Source organism: Lepisosteus platostomus, chromosome 16 (genome assembly GCF_059453375.1).
Source record: "Lepisosteus platostomus isolate fLepPlt1 chromosome 16, fLepPlt1.hap1, whole genome shotgun sequence".
NCBI classification, from domain to species: Eukaryota; Metazoa; Chordata; class Actinopteri; order Semionotiformes; family Lepisosteidae; genus Lepisosteus; species Lepisosteus platostomus.
Genome location: NC_142626.1, coordinates 7,559,100 through 7,568,264, shown reverse-complemented (window position 1 = coordinate 7,568,264; position 9,165 = coordinate 7,559,100).

Sequence of the window (9,165 nt, the reverse complement as noted above, 5' to 3'; positions counted from 1 at the left end):
ACAGCAGTTAGCTAATTAAAATAATATACGATTAAAACTGGCCGCACCAATAGCCATGTTTTCAGCTCCAAACTGTCCAGTGGTGTCCTCAGCTGTCCACACAACAGTGACCACTGCAATGTCCCAAACACCTGAGAGCCTGTTCAGATCCACTTCACCCTCTGATAATTAGCTGGCTGGGTCTCTTTAGGGCTCACAAACAGGATGACAACAAACAGCATAGGGGTTCCACAGTGTTCATGTTCTTCTGCTGCAGATACAAGAATCACAGCAGTGGCAGTTTCACTGAATATCAACAATATAAAAAGAAAAAAAAATCTCATTATGTGTTTTAACTTCTGAAACTTTAAAGGCATTTTGTCAAAGCACAGACTGAGCCCTGTACCCCTCATATCACTTCCTCAGACCTTGATCAGTTGTGTCATTACCAGCTGTGACCAGGATTCCTCAGTAAACACTCAAATGGCATCCTAAATGGCCTGGTGCTGGTGCTCAATAAGCAGATGGAGTTAAGTCAGACTAGTTATACACAGTAGTTCAGTAGTGACCCCAGGCAGTACCCAAAACCTGGCAGTAAAATCAGTGAAAAATCATCACTCAAAGTGCTGCCTGTCCCCTATTTATTTTAGAAAATTTTGAATTTGTTTATTGTGGGGTCCTCAGGCTAACAATGTTCTCTCCTACTTTGGTAATACATATCCAGTTCATTAATGATTCCATACTGGTAGGGTTAAAAGTTATTGAAAGAGCACCTCAACCAACTCATAGTGTAAACATTTCCTAACACTGCTATAGAATAGATAGTATTGTAGGTAAATCTGTAGTGTTATTCAGTTTATTTCTTTCCATTTTTAGCTGAAGCACAGATACATAGAACACCAAATGAACTCTGCAGATGTTTATTGTTAGTATGGATGTGCATCCAGAAATGGATTTTATGTATAATTTATTTTCAAACAACCATTTAAATATATAATATAACGTAGTATATATTATATAACATAGTATTTATAAGTGTGTTAATTTAATATTTATCTTCAAGCAGTTTCTATTTGTAGTACAAATTTGCCTTGCAAAATAATTCATCCTATTGCAAAGTCTGTGCATTTTGTTTTGTCCAAGATTGAAATCATGATGCATTGGGCTTTGTGTTTTTTAATCTTAACAGTCTACTCTAGTTACCCTTTTTGTAAATAAAAAAATACAAAGAATGCTGAAATTAATATATTTTTAAAGAAAATTAGAAGATTCTCTTTTGCTTAATACATAGTAACATTCTGGGGTTTTCTGGGTGACCAGAATGTTAGGCCTCTGAAACGCCTTGTTTGTAAATACTGTACATAAAGTAACTTTGTTTGTTGTATGTTCTGTGTAGTGTAGCTTGTATTTTGCAATTATAATAAATATTTTTTTTTAACCAAGTGTGCAGGGATTATCACTCCTCTGAACAAAGGTGTGCCGGAGAACAAATAATTCATGTGCCTCTAATTATACCAGCCACTTGGGTTTATTGCTAGAAATCACTTAAAAGTTGGGGGTTATGAATAATTATTTCACTGATTGACTAAACTGCTCGGTCAATTGCTGATTTTCACCAGTTTTGTAACTCCCCATTTGTAACAATACTAACTGCTAAAGAGCTACAGTACTTCCCAGGAAGAATAATTAAAATTCCAAAAGATAAACATCCTCAGGACAAATAAGAGCTGTTTGCTCTTTGATCTCACTTACAGGTTATGTTTTCTTTAAAAAGAAATATGAACAGCGGCTTGAGTCAATGCCCTCGAGAGGAGAACAGAGGTAGTGGTGTGAGATCAGCTTGGCAATTTTGTAGGCAATAAATGTGCTCCAAAGCAAAGGGAGAGAAGAAACAAAAATGCATGCTTGGAGTGTTTGAATTACAGGCGCTTTGAGAGAGCAGAGAAAAATGTGCCTTAGCTCTGGAGCTCTTAGTGAGGTTGGGCGAATGTACACCTTGTGGCAGAGTGAAGAATTCTTATAGAGGCGCCGAAATTGCAGTCTCGCGCAGCTGTGAAAGGATAGAAAAAAGGAAAATAACATTGGGCTTACAGCAGAACTTTAAGAGAAAAACAAAATTATGCTTTGCTGTGCCACAGGAGCACATAAGGTCTAGCTGGCTGTTCTTCCTGTAAAAATGTCTTATGCCAGAAATGTCAACACATGTCAACATTTTAATATGCAATATACCTAAAAAAGATGTGGCAGACTATACTATTAACCAGAAATATAGTATAAAACTACAAATATAAATTAAAATATAATCCTACAGCTTTACTTTATGGAACTTTAGGCCACAAAACATTCCCTCCACCCCACGGCTAGTTTTTAGAATATAGGACATGACCGCTACGAGAGAAAAAATGTATTTTTAGAACACACTAAATCCCTTAATTGTGTGACAGGGCTCCGCGACATTAAACATGTTACAGAAAGTCATCATTCTTTGTGTGAAATCTAGACAGAGTAGAATTCTCCCACAGGAAGAAACACAGTCTTTAGCATAATGGAGTTTGTGTAAGAAGCAGCACTGTATGGTTCCCAGAACCACAAGCCATCATGATTGAATCTTAATGGAGGCGGAGAAGAGCAACTGTACACCTGTCAGAACTGAGCTTTTAGTTGTTGGTAACTAAGAAAACCTAGCATGCAGTGTCTTAAAATAACATTCATCTCTTTCCTATAATGTCCTGTTTTGTTGAATTACAGATAATGTGTACACATTTTTAAAGTGAATATATTTAAACAAACCATGAATACTCAAACTGACAAATTCTGCAAAAGTGAAAATATGTTGTGCATATGTATTCAGCCTCCTGAGTCAATATTTGGTGGAAACACCTTTAGCCACAGTAACTACTATTATCTGGTTTGGATAAGTGCCTACCAGCTTTGTTCAATGGGATAATGCAATTTTCACCTATTTTTCCTGTTCCTGCCAAATATGTTTTGCTCATGAGAAAACATGTCTTCCATTTTTGAAATTCTTTCGCCTGTACACACCTATTCCCAGAATAAATCAGAAGCAAACTACAAAGACAGCATGGGGAGACATGATTGAAAAATGTTTCCTTATTCCGTGGAAGAGGTCTGCAAGAGTGAAAGAATGCACATTCTTATTTATTAACTTACTGTAGTTTAGCTCTGTCAAGTTAATCAACTAAAATCATCAGTTCTTGCCACCAATTTTCATTCAAAGTCAGGGTCTAGGTCACTCAAAGACATATACTTTCTTATTCCTAAATCACTCCAGTGTTTTCCTGTGTCTTTCAAGGCATTCTCCTTCTAAAAGGTGACTTTTCATCCCAGTTTTAGGTCATCAGCTAAAAACCTGAAAAGTTTATTTTTTTTCTTTTTGATTTGTCAATACTATGTACCATTCACTCACTCATTTTCAGTAACCTCTTACCAATTCAGGGGCATGGTGGCTTGGAGACTATCCCAGGAAGCACTGGGAGCAAGGTTGAAATCACCCTGTATGGGACACACACAGACACAAACACAGACACACGTACTCCAGAGCCAATTTTCCCATAACCTGCCAGCATGTCTTCAGACATCCATACATATTGCATCCCAGAAATTGAATTTAACGCCCCAGCTCTCTGAGGCAGCAATGTTAGCCATTGTGCTAGCTTGCCACCCTTGTACTTTTCATTTCCCATTCAGTTTTGACAACCATCCCTGCTGATCAGAAGCAGACCCTTAACATTGTGTTGTCACCACCATGCTTGACAGTAATGATGGTAATAACTAGTTTATGCGCTGTAGGGGTTTGAGGCAATAGTGTATTCTGAAATCATATGAGACATTATTACTGCATACAGGGAGAGATCATTAAACTAATTGTGTGGCTCATCAAAGTATAGCAATATCTGTACACTTGTTATAGAACATAAATAAACATATAAAGCATATATAATATTGTGTTGCACTACTCTAGTCCTAAAGAAAGAGTCTGGGATAAATATTTTTCATTTGAAATGTCTGTCTGCTGGTGGGCTGAGAGAAAAGTAAACACAGATGATCAAAGGGGATCTGGTAATTAACATCTCTCTGAGTGAATGAGAGAACACTCAAAAACACAAAGAGGTGTGACACAGAAAGAAACACAGAAACAGAAGACAGAGAGAAGAAATAAAAGCATCAGCTTTTTCTTCCTTTGGTTTGGCAGTGCAAGAGGACCTTTCTCTGATCGGTCTTACAGACCAGAATCATTCTGGCTAAATAAATTGAACATGGTTAGCCAGAAAGTGCTATCCTATTTATTTTAGGAAATTTAGATTTTATTTATTGTGAAATCCTCAAGCTAAAAAGCTCTCCTAATTTGGGGATGTATTTTTAGATTAGGCAGATAGATACTCATGCACTATTGGGCATCCTTGTTGTAGGAAGGGATATTTAGTCTTGGGTAGTACTCTTGTATTTACATGTGTATTTAGGACATTACTCTTGTTGGCCTCTCAAGATACTATATACTGATAGATGGCAAAGGAAAATCAACTGAAATAAAAATAAATACAATTGAAGGAAGTACAGATGCAGCCATTCAAAATGGGTGGGGTATTTCGCGGCATACCGCAGTGGGCTTGTCGCGGTGTCACGCGGTATCACGCGGTTAATCGTGTCATTTGACGTCATGCCGGAAAGTATCCGGCATCACCTTGTAAAACCGCCAGGGGGAGCTTCACCTCTCATGTACAGCATTTGAGCTTTTAATTTTGAACTGTGTATTACAGCATGTTAATCATCAGTCATTAAAATGTTGGTATATTTTATGAAAGCAAGATTGCTCAGTTGGACAAAAGTACACAACCTACCTTTATCAGAAATATTTATGCATCAAAGCCTTTACTGAAGATATTACTAATAGTATTAATAATGAATGACTTTGGACAAGCTGTATACTCAAAGTATAATTTCTTTAGCACATTTGTACAAGCACTTGGAATCTGTCCAAGCCATACTTTGTCAGTCATTTTGTTTTACTTCAACGGGCATAAAAACTCCCTTGCTTTTAACAGGGCGTTTCATAATTTCTAACTATGAAAATGATTTAAAATGCGACACTTATCATTCAACTAGAGCTCAAAATATCACAAGGATCCTCAAGAGCACAGCAAAGACTGTATTAAAAGATACTTGTATGAGATACATGAGAATCCAGGCTTTTTTATCAACGCTTTCTTTTCCGTATACCAGATTTTATGGAACCACTTCAGAAGGGTGTCAGCCAGTCAGATTCCAGGAATCGGTACTTTAAAGGAAAAATACACACCGGTATTTCATTTCTCCCTAACGATTTTAAGCATCGAAGTATTTAACTAGCATGTGAAATAGCATGTGAAAAAGTGGTAGTTTTAAGCTTTTCTGCTAATATAATATGGAATCGCGTATCTAAAGAATTTAATAACGATATGATTATATTCGTGTACTGCGACAGGGCTGTGTAGGGCTGTTTCGCCTCTCTCTTCATGCGACTTCCCTTGTAGCCCACTGGTCTACGTACCAGATTATCAACTCATGGGTTCTGTGTTCAAATCCAGCTGGTGCTGGTCTTTTCTTTTAACAAACATTTCTTCGAAAAAATAGAATAGCAATATTATGGACAATCAATTGACTTTTATATTTCAAAATATCACAACATGATCGATTCTAAGTCATTTTTGATAACAATGAATAGTCACCTTCTTCCCTTCTGACAACGGTCCCTGCTTCTGCTTCCTGCTTCTATTGTGTGTGTGTGTAATAGAGTAAATTTTTATAGAGAAATGGAGGCTGGACAGTATGCGTTACAATATAAACATTTATATTGATTTAAATCATGTTTTGATTTAAATCGCAAACGCTTGTTTAATTATATGTGTTTTTTTAATCATAATCAGGCTAATGCAACATAAATTGATACAGTATCTTTGTCTTCTAAGTATCTTAATAAACTTTCAGCATAGCTTTCTACCCGTTTAGATTTATTTTCCTTGGGATTTTGGGATCAAACGTGGAAGGATTAGATTGTAGTCGTTTTTATTTTTTAAATCCGTTTTAGAAAAGTGTAATCTATACCTGCCCAGACTGTACGCCTTCCTAAACCCCGCCTTTCACTCCTGTCCTGCTCTTCCCCACGCACCCCAGCCGGGCGCTCTTCGGCCTCTGCCCGGGACGAATGAATATTTTGATATTTACACCCGGCGCGGCACCGAGGGAGTGTCTGCATTTATAACTTGGTTTTTAAAATTAGTCAAGCAATATGAAGCATCTCCTTTTACTTTTAAGTCCCTTAAATACATTGAGCACAGCTTTCTCACCACTTAAGATTACTTTTTGATACCATCCTTACACAAAGCAGAAACTTTCCGATGACATACAGTACAAGTGGAAAGATTACAGATTTTAATCGTCTTTAATTTTGTTACGTTATACGTTTTAGGAACGTTTCATCTAAACAAACACCACAAAACTATTCTCGATTGTATTTCTGAATGTTATGTTACACCTACAGTAGTTCACTGCTTTAAATACATCGAATTAAGAAAGTTAGGTGTAGCACTTTAGATCTTTTTTTCTGAACCAGGGAAAATCTGATCATGTTTCTCTACAACAATAATAAAAAACTTTATTTTACATATCACCTTTAAAAGTGGCATCTCAAAGCAATACAGTAGATGGAAAAACAGTTAAAAGGGACCAAAGTAAATACCAGACAAACGCAAACGCGTTTTTAATAAAATGCTTTTATTCATTCAACGGAGAGTGAGAGGGACATCCAGCAGAGAGAGACACACACACCGGTTTCCATTGACAAAAGTAATTGTTTTTTTACATTCCTCTTGTCTAACAGGAATGTTTTGTTTTGTGGACAGACTGCTAGACTACAGGAAAAGAGCGCCTCCTTCTACAAAGCATTTCGTTGATCCGATCACGAATTCTTTTCCAGTTGCACGAAGTAAGGGTTGAGAATCTCTGATTCACCATGCTTTTTTTTGTGATGGGAGCTCACCCAATCTCTTGGTGTATTTATGCTATATTCACTTGTACGGCTAGAATGTTCATTGTCTTCCAATGAAAGGCGGTTGCCTTTTGACAAAGTTGGGAGACATTAGAGGCTTGCCACACCCGGACTGTTAAACCAACGCATTAGCACGTCAAAGCCCATTGAGGACCCGGGTGCAATAGTTGTTTTGTCCCTTGATTTACTGATCTGCATTAATTATGGTGTAGCGGCGAGGCTTATTAATAAGAAAGAATTGAGTGTTCTGAGCTTTCCCAAATGAGGCCCCATCTCTGTTCATCTCTGTGGTGCAGCCACAGAGAAACTATTCATGCAGGCTGATTTAAGGTTTCCTTTGATAAGGGACAGCTCCCAAAGGGGGATACACTTAGCTAAGCCTGGCTATCATGATCAATGGTCATCCATTGGCGCCTATCTGTCTAGGGAGTGCCAGATGGACATCTGGACTGCATTCCTAAGTGTCAGGAGTAAGTGACTCATATCTCACCTTGATCAACCAATCAGGGACTGGTAGGGCTGAGTAACCCATGTGGGACTCTGATGCCCATGGAACTTTCAGCCAATCAACGAGCTGAAGTTCCTCCAGGTAAAAACAGGCAACACAGAGAACCTGAGAGATTCAGGAGAATTCTGTGGAGAATTCTGTGGACAATTCTAAAGGAGAATTCCAGGGCAGGACGACCCAGGAGCAGAAGGCTCCCAAGGGCAGGACATTCTCGCAGCGCGCCTCCTGACCATCCTGAGACCAAATTTATTTAAAAATAAAAACGATTACAAACGCCAGCGGAGAGAGAGAACAGGGGAGGGATGTTGGTTTTGCAACAGGGGCTATGGAAATGAGGTCTATTTGGGAATGTGGAGTTACATGTTCTGGCTGTTTGTGAATTATCGTTGTTGAGTATGGAGTGTTGAGGTATTGATTTTGTGTAATGCTTTATGTTGAAAATTGAGGTGGATTTTGTTTATGATAAAGAGGATAAACTGGGATGGGAGGAGGGTTTGGTTTTGCATAAGGGGCGGGGTTATGATAATTGGAGGAATTTGCGAGAGTATAATGGTTTGATATATTTGATTTTGTATTGTGGTCGTTATCTATGTTTTTGGTTGATATTATGTTTATATGGTTGTTTTTGTTGGTTGGTTGTTATTATGGTTATTAATAATACGATCTATAGTTGAAATCTGAGCCTAAATAAACAGAAAAAGCAAGTGATTAGGTTTATGAGCAATCTAATTACTTATTCGTTTAAAACGCTATATAAAATAAAGTTTATTATTAATTTGCTGGACAGAGCAGTGAACATTATTATGCATAAGACAAAGATAACGATCCTGATCAGTTTAGAAATCTGTGTACGCTGTAAGGTTTTTACTTCTTAAACTTTTAAAATACACGTTTCGAATAGAAAGATATCCTCTTCCTGGTACAGTCGCATGAAGAGAGAGGCGAAACAGCCCTACACAGCCCTGTCGCAGTACATTAAAATGTTAAAATGTTTAGGGAGAAATGCAATACTGGTGTGTATTTTTTCTTTAAAGTACCAAGACCAGCCATATACTGTATGTTTATGTTCCAAAATTAATATTTTTTATGGCCTTCACACGCGTTACAGTATGCTCCTATTCTTTTTATGCTCAGCTACTAAGATTTCCCTTCAGTGGTAAAATTCAATATCTACAACGGGCACAGTAAAGACGTTTACTGTAAGTCTTTCTACGACAGACCAACGGACCACGAGTGTCCCTGTCGGTCAACCAATCACGTACCGCGGTACCCCGCGTCATCTTGCGTCACGATGCGCGACGCCGTAGCCAATTACCTCCGGTACATGTCTGTACCGCGCACTTTGAATGGCTGCATCTGTAATTTGAGATGGTAGCCAAGTCTCAGAGAAAATGTGTTTTGGGTTAATTGTTCATAAAACTGCAGGCATGTTGATAAATAACAGAAAATCGTTTCCTTATTCCACATAAAAGTTTTGAAACAGTGAAAAAATGCAGATTATGAACGAATTCTTAAGAACAGGCCCTGTGTGGCAGGTGCAGGTGTATTGGAAAAAAAAAAACATTTGAAGAATAGAAAAAACTAGAGATTGAATTTCATTATTTTAAATGATATACTTGATATGATATGTGAA